At 45.9% G+C, this 17,175-nt stretch overlaps 1 protein-coding gene across 1 annotated transcript in view; it reads left to right on the top strand.

Annotated features, from left to right (window-relative positions):
* LOC132824885 (tetraspanin-9-like) overlaps nt 1-17,175 on the top strand; it is a 193,191-nt gene continuing 176,016 nt past the window's right edge. Inside the window, exons 1-2 of the mRNA XM_060839717.1 lie at nt 1-100; nt 2,522-2,588. The gene's annotated coding sequence lies outside the window, so the exon portion shown is untranslated. The remainder of the gene's footprint in view (nt 101-2,521; nt 2,589-17,175) is intronic.

Genomic DNA, 17,175 nt, shown 5'->3' with positions numbered 1-17,175 from the left:
CTCCAGGAGCGGATCTGGCTCCGGCCTCCGCCCCCTTTTCCTTCCCATTTCCGCCAGGGAAAAGCGAAAGGAATAAAGTGGCGGCCGGAGCCCGGAGCAGGTCAGGACCGTAACTTCTCCCGGGATCCGGGAACCGGGAACCGGGGGGGAGAGAGAGAGAGAGATCCCAGCACCGGGAACCAGGGGAGAGGGAGAGAGAGAGATCCCAGCACCGGGAACCGGGGGAGAGAGAGAGAGAGAGATCCCAGCACCGGGAACCAGGGGAGAGGGAGAGAGAGAGATCCCAGCACCGGGAACCGGGGGAGAGAGAGAGAGAGAGATCCCAGCACCGGGAACCAGGGGAGAGGGAGAGAGAGAGATCCCAGCACCGGGAACCGGGGGGGAGAGAGAGAGAGAGATCCCAGCACCGGGAACCGGGGGAGAGAGAGAGATCCCAGCACCGGGAACCAGGGGAGAGAGAGAGATCCCAGCACCGGGAACCGGGGGAGAGAGAGAGAGAGAGATCCCAGCACCGGGAACCGGGGGAGAGAGAGAGATCCCAGCACCGGGAACCAGGGGAGAGAGAGAGATCCCAGCACCGGGAACCAGGGGGGGAGAGAGAGAGATCCCAGCACCGGGAACAGGGGGGGAGAGAGAGAGATCCCAGCACCGGGAACCGGGGGAGAGAGAGAGATCCCAGCACCGGGAACCGGGGGAGAGAGAGAGAGAGAGATCCCAGCACCGGGAACCGGGGGAGAGAGAGAGAGAGAGATCCCAGCACCGGGAACCGGGGGAGAGAGAGAGATCCCAGCACCGGGAACCAGGGGAGAGAGAGAGATCCCAGCACCGGGAACCAGGGGGGGAGAGAGAGAGATCCCAGCACCGGGAACAGGGGGGGAGAGAGAGAGATCCCAGCACCGGGAACCGGGGGAGAGAGAGAGATCCCAGCACCGGGAACCAGGGGAGAGAGAGAGATCCCAGCACCGGGAACCAGGGGGGAGAGAGAGATCCCAGCACCGGGAACCAGGGGAGAGAGAGAGATCCCAGCACCGGGAACCAGGGGGAGAGAGAGAGATCCCAGCACCGGGAACCAGGGGGGAGAGAGAGATCCCAGCACCGGGAACCAGGGGGAGAGAGAGAGATCCCAGCACCGGGAACCAGGGGGAGAGAGAGAGATCCCAGCACCGGGAACCGGGGGAGAGGGAGAGAGAGATCCCAGCACCGGGAACCGGGGGAGAGAGAGAGATCCCAGCACCGGGAACCAGGGGGGAGAGAGAGAGAGAGATCCCAGCACCGGGAACCAGGGGGGAGAGAGAGAGAGAGATCCCAGCACCGGGAACCAGGGGGGGGAGAGAGAGAGAGAGATCCCAGCACCGGGAACCGGGGATAGAGAGAGAGAGATCCCAGCACCGGGAACCAGGGGAGAGAGAGAGAGAGATCCCAGCACCGGGAACCGGGGGAGAGAGAGATCCCAGCACCAGGAACCAGGGGATAGAGAGAGAGAGATCCCAGCACCGGGAACCAGGGGATAGAGAGAGAGAGATCCCAGCACCGGGAACCAGGGATAGAGAAAGAGAGATCCCAGCACCGGGAACCAGGGGATAGAGAGAGAGAGATCCCAGCACCGGGAACCAGGGGATAGAGAGAGAGAGATCCCAGCACCGGGAACCAGGGATAGAGAAAGAGAGATCCCAGCACCAGGAACCAGGGGATAGAGAGAGAGAGATCCCAGCACCGGGAACCGGGGGATAGAGAGAGAGAGATCCCAGCACCGGGAACCAGGGGATAGAGAGAGAGAGATCCCAGCACCGGGAACCGGGGATAGAGAGAGAGAGATCCCAGCACCGGGAACCGGGGATAGAGAGAGAGATCCCAGCACCAAGAACTGGGAGAGAGAGAGATCCCAGCACCAAGAACTGGGAGAGAGAGAGAGAGAGATCCCAGCAGCGGGAACCAGGGAGGAGAGAGAGAGAGAGAGAGAGAGAGAGAGAGACCCGAAACTGGGAACTGGGAGGAGGGAGCGAGAGAGAGATCCCAGCACTGGGAACCGGTGATCCCGGGGAACAGGAGCTCCCAGTCTTGGGGAAGAACCTCGGTGCTCCAAGTCAACTCCGATTGACTGGAACCAGAATAGAGAGAATGTGAAAGGACTGAGGAGAGGGTGTGGGTGGAGGGGGAGAGAGGGAGAACGAGAGAGAGTGAGAGAGGGAAAGATGCTGAGAGAGTGAGAGCAGAGAAGGATAGAGGGAGGAGGAGAAAGAGAGAGGGAGAGCAGAGAGTTATTGCGGGAAGAGAAGGAAAGTAAGCATGTGAAAGGGCAATGAAGGAATGGTAGTTTTGGAAAATCATATTCCATTCTTGCCCAGTTTTAAATTATAACTTTATCCAGAGAGAGAATATTGCAAACTTGAATCGTTTTATTAAACTCACAACAGAAATTGAAAGTACTCCATAACAACCCTGCTGCAGATTCTTCTGAATATTCTGAGGTTTCTCAGCAATCTTAGTTTGTATTAATATTGTATTTGTTTCATTTCAAAAGATCCGACGCCGGTGTTTGGTAAAAGACTGTAGGATACACAAAAAGTTTGGTGCAAGTGAGGATTCTGGTAAGTATTTCTGAAGCTGAAATTCAGTTTGACATTTGAGAGTTTGATCTTTAAAAAATGCAAATGAAACTGCAAAAATGCAACAAAACTCTTTTGGTGTTGGAAGTTTGAAATTAAGCAGATAGTGCTGTTATCTGTTGAACATGAAAGTTAAAGACAAAGTTTGTTTCTCTTGCCTCTGGTGGATCTAAAAATTGAAGTTCTAAATTGGAGGAAGGCCAATTTTGACAGTATTAGGCAAGAGCTTTTAACAGTTGATTGGGGGCAGATGTTTGCAGCTGAAGGGACGGCTGGAAAACGGGAACACTCAAAAATGAGATAACGAGAGTCCAGAGACAATATACTCCTGTTAGGGTGAAGGGTAAGACTAGTAGGTGTAGGGACTGCTGGATGACTAGAGAAATTGAGATATTTGTTAGGAATAAGAAGGAAGCATATGTCAGGCATGGACAGCAGAGATTGAGTGAATCCTGAATAGAGTATAAAGGCAGAAGGAGGGAAATCTGGAGGGCAAAAAGCGGACATGAGATAGTTTTGGTAAATAGGGTTAAGGAGAATCTAAAGGGATTCTACAAATACATTAAGGACAAATGGGTGACTAGGGAGAGAATAGGGCCCCTCGAAGATCAGCAAGGCGGCATAGAACTGGAACCACAGAAGATGGGGGAGATACTAATGAGAATTTTGCATCAGAGTTTACTGTGGAGAAGGACGTGGAAGATAGAGAACATGGGGAAATAAATATCAACATTTTGAAAAATGACCATATCACAGAGGAGGAGGTGCTGGACATCTTAAAATGCATAAATCCCCAGGACCTGATCAAGTGTATTTTAGAACTCTGTGGGAAGCTAGGGAAGTGATTGCTGGGCCTCTTACTGAGAATTTTAGATCATTGAGAGTCACAGGTGAGGTGCCAGAAGACTGGAGGTTGGCAAACATGGTGTCATTTTTTAAGAAAGGTGGTTAGGAAAAGCCATGGAACTATAGATAGGTAAGCCTGACACTATTGGTGGTAAAGTTGTTGGAGCAAATCCTGAGGGATAAAATTTACATGTAATTTGAATGGCAAGGACTGATTATGGATAGTCATCATGGCTTTGTGCATGGGAAATCATACCTCATTAACTTGTTTGAGATTTTTGAAGAAGTAACAAATAGGATTGATGAGGGCAGAGCAATGGACATGATCTGTATGGACAAGGTTCGACAAGGTTCCCTACAGCAAAGTTAGATCACATGGAATACAGGGAGTGCTAGCCATTTGGATACAGAACTGGCTCAAAGATAAAAGACAAAAGGTGGTATTGGAGGGTTGTTTTTCAGACTGGATGCCTGTGATCAGTGGTGTGCCACAAGGATCAGTGCTAGGTCCACTGCTTTTCATAATTTATTTAATGATTTGGGATGTGAACATTGGAAGTATAGTTAGTAAGTTTGCAGATGACACCAAATTTGGAGGTGTAGTGGACAGCGAAGAAGATTACTTCAGAGTACAATGGGATTTTGATCAGATGGGCCAATAGGCTGAAGAGTGGCAGATGGAGTTTAATTTAGGTAAATGCGAGATGCTGCATTTTGGAAAGGCAAATCAGAGCAGGATTAATAACTTAATGAGAAGGCCCAGGGGAGTATTGCTGAACTAAGAGACCTTGGAGTGCACATTCATAGTTCCTTGAAAATGGAGTCGCAGGCAGACAGGATAGTGAAAAAAGTGGTTGGTATGCTTGTCTTTATTGATTAGTGTATTGAGTACAGGAGTTGGGAGGTGATGTTGCAGCTGTATAGGACATTGGAATATTGCGTGCAATTCTGGTTTCCCTGCATTAGGAAGGATGTTGTGAAATATGGAAGGGTTCAGAAAAGATTCACAGAGATATTGCCTGGGTTGGAGGATTTGAGCTATAGGGGGAGGCTGAATAGGCTGAGGCTGTTTTCCCTGGAGCGTAATAAGCTGAGGGGTGACCTTATGGAGGTTTATAAAATCATGAGGGACGTGGATAGGGTAAATGGACAAGGTCTTTTCCTTGGCGTGGGGGAATCCAAAACTAGAGGGCATAAAGTTAAGGTAAGAGGGGAAAGATTTAAAAGGGAGCTAAGGGGCAACTTTTTCATGTAGAGTATGGTGTGTGTCTGGAATAAGCTGCCAGAGGAAGTGGTAGAGGCTGGTACAATTTGAACATGTAAAAGGCATCTGGATGGATATATGAATAGGAAGGGTTTAGAGTGATATGCTCCAAGTGTTGGCAAATGGCACTAGATTGATTTTGGATATCTGGTCGGCATTGACGAATTGGACCAAAGGGTCTGCTTCCATGCTGTACAACTGTATGACTCTTTTACTCTATTGCTTAACTATTGGATAGTTCAAGTATTTTGTTTATAATGAAAGCAAGTTGTCTGGTTAACAGAGGAGAGTTGTGGGATTTTCTCGTAATCTGGAGATACAGTCTAATGCTCCAGGGACATGGATTTCCATCAGGGTCGCTGTGGAATTTAAATTCATTTAATACATCTGTAATTGAAAGCTAGTCTCTGTGATGTCAATCACAAGTACCGATGGTTGTAAAACATCCTACACTCTTTCAGAAAGAAATCTAATTTGGCATGTGGTTTAGTGTCCACATCTGAGAATTTGAGTTGAAGGGGACTGTTCAAGAGGAAGCAAAATCAAAAACTGTCTTTAACCGTGGGTTTTTTCAGAGCTGTGTTTATAGAATTTTAATGCTAAATATTACTATTGGTGGTAATCTGAGACATGCAAGGCTCTAATCCTACTGTTAATTCTTCAGAGTGTTCTCTGCCTTTTCACACACATCCATCTTTTAATGTTCAACTCAGCCCACGCTGTACTATTTGTGCCCTGTTGGGGAAGTTCCATGACATCATTAGTAGATCATCTGAGGTTCTTAAAGGCCTTGCACAACAAAATCTGTCATCCTTAACCTGACCTACATATCACTCCAGTTCTACAGCAATATGCTTGACTCTTAATTGCCCTCTGAAATAGCCACTCATTTCGAGAGCCATTAGAGATAGACAACACATGCTGGTGTTAAAGTGACAGCCACATTCCATGGAAGCATTTCAAATTGACCTGTCAGTGAGACCTGACTGTTAATCAGTTCTAAGCTGTAGGTGTTAATGATAGGGAACTGTAAGCTGAGTGAGCAATTGTTAATTGACGTATCTTCTGCCACCACGATGCTGATCTCATTGATGTGCGCCCCGTACAGAAGACCTAGCAACAAAGTGAGTGAGACTGGAACAAAACAAGGAATATTCACTGCTACTTGGCAGTGAGTAAGCGGCAATGATGTTCAATAAAAGCACCATCTCATTCCTCCCTGGACACGGAATCTCTGCATCAGCGTCTGTTTTAAGCTATCTTCCATTCCGAATCAGTGCTGGGAGAGGACAGTGCATCACTGCCTTTAACAAAGACTTGGATCCTGTTACAGCTTCTCTGAAGGAGTGCACCAGGGGTCCACTACTCAGTGGTCATGGTCACAACATACAATTAAAAATAGTTTTTTTAGTTACCAAGAAGACCTTATCCAAACTAGTTCTTTTAAGCAAAAAGATCCACAACCTGGTTACTTAGCAAACAGAATTATTGGTTCATTGTCAAACAAAACTCACTCAACCATTTTGTAATAATTGATGAAATATACTTGGTGGGGTACCGTCCTAGGATATTCAAAGAAGTAGAGATTGTTCTGCTACAATGCGCTTTCGTTAGTTCAAATTCGATATAAAGTGACTGGTGAACAGGGGACAATGTTTCCATAGTGCAGAGGTGTAGTTGCAGAGATAATGGGTACACTGGTGGTAATCTTGAAGGAATCTTTACATTCTGGAGTAGTCCCAGAGGATTGGAAAACTGCCAAGGAACATCTTTATTTAAAAACAGGAGACAGAAACTATGCACAAGTTAGCTTAACATCTGTTGTTTGAAAATGTCAGAGACTATTATAAAAGAAGGAATAGCAGAGCATTTGGAATTCATAATCTAACAGATAAGAGGCAGCATAGCTTCATGAAGGAAAAATTAAGGCTGACAAATTTGTAAGAATTTTTCACGCAGGACCAAGCAGGATAGATAACGGGTAAACAGTTGATGGATTTTATTTGGGTGTCTGAAAGCATTTGATAAGGCGTTGCACATTATGCTACATAATAAGGTAGTAGCCTTTGTTGTTAGAGGCAGTATGTCGTAGATGATTGGTGAACTAATAGACAATAGAGTTGGGATAACGGGATTTCACTCTATAGTTAGTAGTGTCTGTGGGGATGTGAGCTGGAGCAATATATATTAATGACTTGGATAATGAAAATCATTGGACAATAGCCAGGTTTGCAGATGATGAAAATAGATGAGAAGGCAAGTAATGAGGATGACACAGTCTGCAGACGGATATAAACACATTAAGCTGAGCATTTGGCAGTAGAATATAACGTGGGGGAGGAATGAGGTTATGTACTTTGACGCGAAGAATAGAGAATTTGAGGTTGGTTGACTAAGTTGGCCGGATGGCTAGTTTGCAATGCAGAGTAACGTCAACAACGTATTACTCAATTCCAACACCAACTGAGGTTACTGTGAAGGTGCTGCCTTCTCAAACCCACCCCTTGCCTGTCTCTAATGAGATTGAAGCTCTGTGGTCTTCAGGAACTATGGCAACTTGACCTTTACCCTTGACCGAGAGGAGCTGAATATTATGAATATGGAGAAAGACTGCAGGAAGCAACAACACAAGGGGAATTGGGAAGGCCTTATGCATAAATCACAAGAAGCCAGCATCCAAGTTTAGCAGGAAATAACGAAGGCAAATGGAGTGTTGGGTTTTATTTCAGAGGGAATGGAGTATAAAAGTGGGGAAGGTTTGTTAGACCAATGCAAAGTACTAGACAGACCACAGTTGGAACACTGTGAATAGTTTTGGGTCCCTTATCTAAAGATAAGTTACACTGAAATTGACGGCAGTCCAGAAAAGTTCACTAGATTGATCTCAGGTGAGAAGGGATTTTCTGAAGGGTAGTGATGTTAGCTTGGATGGCTGGTTTGTAATTCAGAGAGATGCCAACAGCATGGGTTCAATTTCTTACACTGGCTACGGTGAGAAGTGATGACACTTAAGTCATCACTCTAATGAGAAAATGGACTGGCCAAGCTATGACAAATATTGGGGTGAATTAAGCTTTTCACAAGCTTAATTAATTCCTTATTTATTTAACTCTGGTGGGTGAGCTGCTGATTTTGTGTATGTAATATTCAAACCCTGGCTCTAAAAAGTACTTTGTGACAGAAAGAAAGAAGTAGGGATAATAGGCAGGTACTCCTGTCGATACGAGGTGATGAGTGATGCTCTGCATTGGTATATATAATTATTCACAGTATTCATTAACATCTGAGACGATAGAGCAAAAAGCCATATATCCAGATTTGTCAAAGACCTGGTGGCTAAGTGATATTGTAGTCTGCTTAGATGAAAAACAGAATTGCAAAGCGACATTGATATATTAATTGAATGGACAAAACTGTAGCATGTGGTTCCTAGTGTAGGCATCCACACTAGGGGTGAATTGGCCACACTAAATTGCCCATAGTGTTAGGTGCATTAGTCAGAGGGAAATGGGTCTGGGTGGGTTACTCTTCAGAGGGTCAGTATGGAGGTTAGGCCGAATGGCCTGTTTCCACACTGTAGGGATTCTAATCTAAACTGAGAAGCCAGTCTCTAGATCTAAAAATGACAAAACAGAAGACTTTCAAACATTCGGTGGGTCCCTCCATCAATGCTCAATAGCAGCAGTCTAACAGGTTGTAAGTTTGCTTGCTGAGCTGGTAGGTTTGTTCTCAGACTTTTCGTTACCATGCTAGCTAACATCATCAGTGAGCCTCTGGTGAAGGATTGGTGTTCTGTCCCGCTTGCTATTTATCTGTCTTGGTCTGTTGTGGTAGCTGCTATCATTTCTGGTTCTGATTCTGAGAGGTTGGTAAATGGGGTCCAAATCGATATGTTTGTTAATGGAGTCCTGGTTTGAATGCCTGGCCTCTAGAAATTCCCGTGTATGTCTCTGTTTAGCAGCAATGTGTATTGCACTGTACTACAAGATGCACTGTCGAAAATTGCCAAGGTTCCTGAGACAGCAGGTATGGCAGCAGATACATGGGAACACCACCACCTACCAGCTCCCCTCCCAGCTTCTCAACATCCTGAGCAACGTTCTCTCTAAGCTGCTCAGGCATGCCAAGGGTCCACACATTTGGACTGATATGCCAACGCCATTCCCAATGTTGATTTCCATTCTTAGAGATCCAAGCAGAAGGAAACAAACTTAGCCGAGGAGGGTCATAGATCCTGACCTGGAAACACATCGTTGTTTCTTCCCTGTCATAGGGTCAAAATGCTGGAATTCCCTCCTTAACAACAGCACCATGGACTGCAGTGGTTCAAAAATACAGCTCACCATTAACTTCTCAAGGGCAATAAATGTTGGCCCAGCTAGCAATGCCTATCAGTGAATAAAAAAACAGAATTGGCAATTGGTGCTGGATAAATTGTCAGTCTTAAAAGTATTGAGGTCCTTTGGTTTTTCTAAGCTAAGATGTTGTGGGAAAGGTATATGGATTTGGATCAAAGACCACCTGGGCCCTTTGAAAGGTGTAACAGGCTCTTGGTCTAACTAGCCTCCTCCATTCCAATTGAGAATTCTGATTGGTGCTGGGGGAAGGGTTTACTGTGAGGACTGATGTGACTGACTGCATTCACTGAAGGCCTGGGGAGCTGCAGTTACTGTTTAACCAGGATGGAATTGATTTGTGTGCACAAACATGCATGTCCTTTTACAACACGCATTGGAATTTTGTTTGCCTATATTTAGTGTTTGCTTTCCCTTTGTTTATTTAATGGAGCCAGTCTAGTTGCAAAAAGATAAACTGTGCAGCTAGAGATAATCAGTGGTAAGTTACATCTATTTTGGGAACTATCACAGTGCTCCCAACACATACAGTCAGTCTGTGCTCACTGCTCAGGAGATGATTGTAATTCTGTGATCACAGCATTCTGCTGCATAATGACCAGGCCCTCATGATCACCTTCGAATTGTCCCTTGTGAAGGTGCTGACGGAGAGTCTTGCCTTTAAACTGCTGCAGTCCTTGTGGTAAAGGTGCAGTTAGGTTGGTAGTCCCATGATATTGTCACAGCTTTGGAGGGCTGGAAGGGCAGCACTGAGGGAGGGCTATTTGGCTGGAGAGGCAACTCCAAGAGAGAGCTGTGCAGCTGAGGGGCTGAATGGAGGGATAGCTGTGCGACTGGAGAGGCTGCACCAAGGGAGGGCTGTGCGACTGGAGGAGTAGCCCCAAGAGAGAGCTGTGCAGCTGAGGGGCTGAATGGAGGAAGGGCTATGCGACTGGAGAGGCAGCCCCAAGAGAATGCTGTGCGGCTGAGGGGCTGAACGGAGGGCGGGCTATGCGACTGGAGAAGTTGCACTGAGGGAGGGCTGTGCGACTGGAGAGGCTGCACTGAGGGAGGGCTGTGCGACTGGAGAAGTTGCACTGAGGGAGGGCTGTGCAACTGGAGAGGCTGCACCGAGGGAGGGCTGTGCGACTGGAGAGGCTGCACTAAGGGAGGGCTGTGCGACTGGAGAGGCTGCACTGAGGGAGGGCTGTGCGACTGGAGAAGTTGCACTGAGGGAGGGCTGCGACTGGAGAAGCTGCACTGAGGGAGAGCTGTGCTCTTTGAGTTGTTCTTTTTGAATGAGGCATTAAACTAAGGACTCATTTGCCCCAATGTTCATCAAAGGAGAGGGCACAGATTAAAAGTGATTTGCAAATGTAGTAAATATGATGTAAGGAAAGCCTTTTCACACAGTGAGTTGTTAGGATGTGGAAAACTGACTGGAAGTGTGGTAGAGGCAGGTTCAACTGAGGCTTCCGTGAGAACATTGGATGATTATTTGGACAGAAACAATGTGCAAGGGTACAGGGGAAAGGGCAGGAGAATGGCACTAAGTCATACTGCTCTTTGAACTGATGCAGATACAATGGACCAAATGGCCACCTCCAGTTCTATAACACTGTTTTATTCTGTTTGTAGCTCAGAGGTAGGGACACTACCACCTCCACCGCCCTACTGTAATTACTCTTTCTGAGAGAACTTTCCACCTCCCTTTCAGTGATGATTTCTGTACTAAACAGGTTAGTTAACCAGCACCTCCACACTGGTTTAAAACTAGGCCATGGTGTGCTGAGGACTGCATGGTGGAGCTTTGTGAGTTGGTGTCAGCCTGGGTGATGGCAGCAACGTTGAGATTCCTGTCTGTGTTGGGGGAGGGGACAATGGCTGGTTGCTGTCTACTCTGCTGTATTGGCGAGAGCGAGACTCTATTGTATACTGCACACAGCTGCAGCTGACAAGGGTAAGATAAACATTTTGCCATAATTAAAGAGTGTGAGCTGAGACAGCTAAAAGCAGAGCATTGAAAATTCTGTGGGGCATTCGGCCGAACGACATCTGTTTGCTTCTCGTTAATTGCCCTTCGGTTTCTGAGGTACCTGACTGGTCCGACTCTGCGAGAAGTGGGATTGATGTCTGATTCTATAAGTGTACTCCGGCTTCAGGTGAAGTGAACACTACCAGCAGACCATGTCCAACTTATGCCAAGAGCAGAGGTGATCCACTCATCCGTGTCTAACTGAGCCGGATAAGCAATTCCCAGGAAGCTTCGAGCTCCACAGAGCGTAGTGTTCTCTTGCAAAATCAGTCATGATGTTTGCCCTGGGCTGGGAACAGGGAGCCGTGCTTCTGCTAAATAGAGCTAGTGTTCACCACAGTGTGAATTTGAACTTCCTTGCAAATTATTGTGTATAAGAAGAGTCAGATAGGATCTGTTCTGACTAATAGTCCCACTTGCTGCCAATTCCTGCTCAATGACTACAGGAAAAAAATAGCCTCGCCTGTTGCTGTAGACATCATCGTTTATTTTATACAATAAAAGTTTCATACAAATATTTTCAGTAATGACGCATCATTGGCAAAGCCTCAACACTACCAGAGCTCAGTCTTGACTTTCCCGTTGCAAAATGTGAGCAACTGAACTGAGAAAGAAGGCATGAGACATTCAAGATAGGTCTCAGTTATTTAAAAATAGTCATAATGAAAGGAAGGAAAGGACAGTTGAACAGAAGGAGGTGACGTTTACCAGGCCAGTCATCACCAGGGTGATAAAGAGCAGGCGAGGGAATTGTTTGAATAAAGAATTTGCTGACGCTCTGAGTTGACAGGAAGGGGAAGCTAAAGAAGTGCCCAGATTTAAGTCTCAGCTGCAGCGTGGTTCTGAGTTCAAGTCCTACACCAAGACTTGAGCATTACAATCCAGACTGAGTCCCTGGTGCGGTACTGAGGGAATGCTGCTCTGTTGGAGGTGCTGCCCTTTGGGATGACTTGTTAAACTGGGACCCTGTCTGGGTGTGTGTAACAGATCCCATGGGATGTATTTCAGAGAAGAAAAGGGGAGTTCGCCCTGTTGTCGGGGTGGGTGGGGGACGTATTTATTCCTCAATTGCCATCAGGAAGACAGATGATCTTGTCATTATTGTCCTACTGTGGGAGCTGGCTGTGTGCAAATTGGCTGCTTACCACTAATCGACAACAGTGACTACACTTTGAGCATAGTTCATTGGCTGTAAAGCACTTTGAGATGCTCGGTGGTCATGTAGAGTGCTATATAAATGCAAGTTTTTCTGGTTGGCACAGAATAAGATTGAGTAAGAGATGATGTGAGATCAACATGGCGGTGGTAAAGGGTGAAAGTTGTTGGCACAACGAGAAGCGAGGATTTTGAATCAGCAACAACAAGTGAGAGAAGCCTATCATCGGCTTGCATGTGATGTAATGTTGGGAAAGCTGTGTCATGCATGTTAGCAAATACAGCACAGGGTACCAGTAAATCTGTCCAAATGTCACACTGTACCCTGTGGCCTTTAGTTATGTCATTTGTGCAACAGAAATCATGAAAACAGCAAAAGATCCATCACTAAGCTCAGTTGAGAAAAGTGAGAGATTTGAGGTCTGAGCAAATTCTATTATATTGGTAATAGAATCCATAGAATCCAGTCAATTACAGACACAGTGCAAGATGGCATCAGCTTTCCTTATGCTTTATTTTCAGAGTGGTCCTTGTCTTTGCTATAAAAATGGCTAGTTATTTTTACTCAGTTCTAGAATATATGGTTAAAGACAAATGCCATTTGAGGTGTTTGGCCTAACTTGTTGAGTTTGTCGCTTCAGTTTTTAAAAGTTAGTTCATACAATGTGGGTATTGCTGGCTATGGCAGCATTTACTGTCCATCCCAAATTGCCAGGAGAGCAAATCATGTGGGCCAGACCGGATAAGGACAGCAGATGTCCTTCCCTTTAGGAGATTAGTGAACCTAATGGCTTTTATGACATTTGGCAGTGGTCACCATTCGGCTCCGTTTCGTCATTCTAGATTGTGACTGAATTCAAGTTTCACCATCTGTCACGGCAGCAGATTCGTACCCATTAACTCCGCACATTAGCCTGTGGTTCTGAATTACTCATCCAGTAATATCACAAGTTAGTACCAGCACCTTCCCTCAGTTTGAACTGATGCCGTGTCTCGAGATGGCACTTGGGCTCCAGATCATCCTTCATTGAACTGGTGACTGTAAAAGATGTGAGCATCATCATTCAACTTCTTGGCAGCAATGTTAAAGCAGCTGGTCTGTATTTGGTTTTCAGGCAACGTTTGTTGTATTTAAATAAATTAAACCACATTTTTTACCCCCCGTGCCTTTTGCCTTTTACTTAGAGTCATACAGATGTACAGCACGGAAACAGACCCTTCGGTCCAACCCGTCCATGCTGACCAGATATCCCAACCCAATCTAGTCCCACCTGCCAGCACCTGGCCCATATTCCTCCAAACCCTTCCCATTCATATACCCATCCAAATGCCTTTTAAATGCTGTAATTGTATCAGCTTCCACCACTTCCTCTGGCAGCTCATTCCATACACGCACAAACCTCTGTGTGAAAATGTTGCCCCTTAGGTCCCTTTTATATCTGTTGTTCGGCCAGGAATTGTCTAAATAGTTCGTGATGTCGATGGTGCATCGTCCACCTCAGAATCCTTTCGTTTGAGTAAAGAACACGAGTTGGCAGTATCCTTGCCTCTTTGTGACTATTCTTTCTGGTAAACACAGACACAGACTCAGATATCTGAACAATAGCTGGTTTCATCCATGTTTCTGCTTCTAAATGGAGCCGGGAAATGTGACCGAGTTAAGTCGTGCCAACCTGATCTGGTGTAGCGTTTGTGCTGTGCTGTATTGTAGGATTTGAACAAAATGAATGTTTCTCTTTTCTGATCTTCCATGCAAGCTCTTGTAAGAAAACTATTTCCGTTCGGAGAATCCCACCAAGTGGTAAATATGTCTTTTTTTTCCCCTGCGTTGGCCTGTGTGAAGGATGTGAAGCGGTTCAAAATGCAGCTTTTGTCACTTTGCGGCAGGCAGGCTCCACTGGTCTTGTTTAAAACAGCTCCACCGGGTTTATTCAGTAATGTTCTTCACAATATTACACCTTTATTATAGTATTAGGATAGCATATTGCTGAAAAGGGAGATAGATATGTAAGCTCACATTGGCCTCTCAAGCCAGCTCTGCCATTCAAGGAGATTATGTCTGATGTGATTACACCATGATCCCATTTAACCCCCACAACCTTTCACCCCCCGGCCCCACCCCCTTGCTTACTGAGGATCTATCCACCTCTGCCTTACAAAACACGCAAGCGAACTGTTTCCACCATTTTTTGAGGACGCGCATGCTGGCATGGCACGGTGGCTCAGTGGCTAGCACTGCTGCTTTACAGCTCCAGAGACCCAGGTTCAATTCCACTTTCAGGCGACTGTCCGTATGGAGTTTGCATGTTCTCCCTGTTTCCTTCCAAAGAATTGTGGATTGGCTGTGCTAAATTGCCCATAGTGTCTCGGGATATGCAGACTAGTTGGGGAAAGCAGGGATAGGGTAGATGGATGGGTTGGGATGCTCTTCAGAGGGTTGATGTGGGCTGAATGGCCTGCTTTCACACTGTAGGGGTTCTATGATTTGATGACCTAGGGCGTATCCTTTGAAATACTTTAATGTGAGGACGAGTTGAGCTGATTAAAAAATCTATAGGAGCTCATTAAGAGAGGAAAGCCTTTATACTTCCCTAATTTAATCACAGCTGGAATATTCCATTCAATGTTGGGAACCATACGTCAAGATTGTGTTCAAGGCCATTGAGAAAATCTGTCAAGAAGGGACCAGGAGTGGTCTGCTTCCTTACCTGAGGGAGGATGTTCTTGCTATAGAGGCAGCGCAGCTTCACCAGATCAACTCCAGGGCTAACACGAGAAGAGATTGAGTTGGTTAGGATTGTATTGTCTGGAGTTTAGAAGAATGAGGGTTGGGGGTATATCATAGAAACCTATAAAATTCTAAAAAGACTAGGCAGGTTGGATGTAGAAAGGATGTTTCTGATGGAGGGCGAACCCAGAACCAGGGGTTATAATTTAAAGAGAAGGCCAATACCTTTCAGGACAGAGATGAAGAGAAATTTCTTTAGCAGAAAGTGGTGTGCTTGTGAAATCCGCTCCCGCAGGCAGTGGGTTGAGGCCGGTACATTGTGCTTTCAAGAAGGAAGTAGATATTGCTGAAGATACAGATATCACTAAAGAGACAGATATAGCTAAATGGATCAAGAGATATGAGGGGGGAGGGATTAGGATATTGTGCTCAAAGATCAGCCATGATGGTATTGAATGATGGAGCAGGATTGAGGAGGTCGAGTGGCCTACTCCTGCCCCTTTCTTCTACTTTTCTATTGTGTGGAGAGACCAGAGCAGCTGGGTTGCTCTCCTTAACCCAGAGCAAGGTAAAAAGGGGATTTATTCGAATTGTTCAAAATCACGAATAGTTAAGATGGAGTAAAGAAAAAGCAAGTGTTTCCAGATGGAGCCAGGCTGATAACTAGAGGACGCAGATATAAAGCGATTGGCAGGGATGTCACATGAGGAAACATTGAGTTGGAAGATGCTACCTGAGTGGATGGTCGAAGGTGATATAGGAGTAGATTTGGTGAGGAAAATTGAGGGATGAAATAAGAACTGAACAGAGAGGATGCACAGAGGAGGATTAATTGGACATCTGTTTGAAAAAGCCAGCAAAGACATGATGATCTGAATCACATCCTTCAAAAAAAGAAACTTACACTTACGTAGTACCTTCATTCCTCCCCCTTAAGGATATCCCAAGGCACTTCACAGCATTGTGGGTCCAACTAGATAAATTACCAATGTGATGTTGATCACAGGATTAATAGTTGCCATGAAACCAAGGGATAACTCCTATGCTTTTCTGAAAATATAGGGTGCAAGACTCTGCACCCACCATAAACTGAGTCCTGGCTGTTCTTTATCATTGTGTTTGAAAGATGGCACCTCTGACAGTGCCGCACTCCCTCTGTATGCACCCTCCAACAGTGTGGTGCTCTGTTAGCACTGATTCTCCAACAGTGCGGTGCTCCCTCAGCAATGACCCTCTGACGGTGTGGTGCTCCCTCAGCACTGATCCTCCGACAGTGCAGCACTCCCTCAGCATTGACCCTCCGACAGCGCAGTGCTACCATAGTACTGCCCTCCGACAGTGCAGTACTCCCATAGTACTGACCCTCTGACAGTGCGGCACTCCCTCAGCACTGTCCCTCCAACAGTGCGGAATTCCCTCAACACTGTACAGGCAGTGTCATTGTGGATTTTTTTCAGTTCTCTGACTCAAGTATAGAGGTTTATAAAATCTTGAGGAGCGTGGTTAGGATAAATAGCCAAGGTCTTTTCTCCAGGGTCAGGGAGTCAGAGGGCATAGATTTAAGGTGAGAAAAGGAAGATTTAAAAGGATCCTAAGGGGCACCTTTTTCATGGGAAGTGGTAGAGGCTGGTACAGTTACAACATTTAAAAAGCATCTGGAAAGGTACATGAATAGGAAGGGTTTAGAGGGAATTGGACCAAATGCTGGCAAAAGGGACTAGATTAATTTGGGATATCTGGTCAGCATGGTCAAGTTGGACCGAAGGGACTGTTTCCATGCTGTACATCTCAATTACTCTATGACTGGAAGTGAAAATGTTGCCAGTTAAACTGTAAAGAACACACTCAGCAGTACTATACTGATTGACCTTACTGAATAGCAACAAGGAATTCCCAACCAGCAATACAACTTATGGGATTGATGTAACCAGTTAATTAAACCATCATAGACTCAGTTACATTCACAGACAGCAAACATGTTTCAACATCTGTATTACACTCAAATTAAATATAGAGTCAAAATGTACTCAACAGAGTAAAAACTCTCATTATTTGTTCTTCCTGAGATAAACTCCCAATTCTCCTGACCTTCTGATGCTCCATCTGCCTGTTCGGTTCACATTGCTGTGTCCTAACACTACACAGCTGTTGCACATTCTGCACCCAATCACTGGGCAGTACTGTGAGTGTGGAGGGAAGCCATTCAA

The sequence above is a fragment of the Hemiscyllium ocellatum genome, chromosome 19, assembly GCF_020745735.1.
Source record: "Hemiscyllium ocellatum isolate sHemOce1 chromosome 19, sHemOce1.pat.X.cur, whole genome shotgun sequence".
Classification (NCBI taxonomy): domain Eukaryota; kingdom Metazoa; phylum Chordata; class Chondrichthyes; order Orectolobiformes; family Hemiscylliidae; genus Hemiscyllium; species Hemiscyllium ocellatum.
The sequence above is the reverse complement of the archived record's forward strand: the minus strand, read 5'-3'. Positions and strand labels throughout refer to the sequence as shown.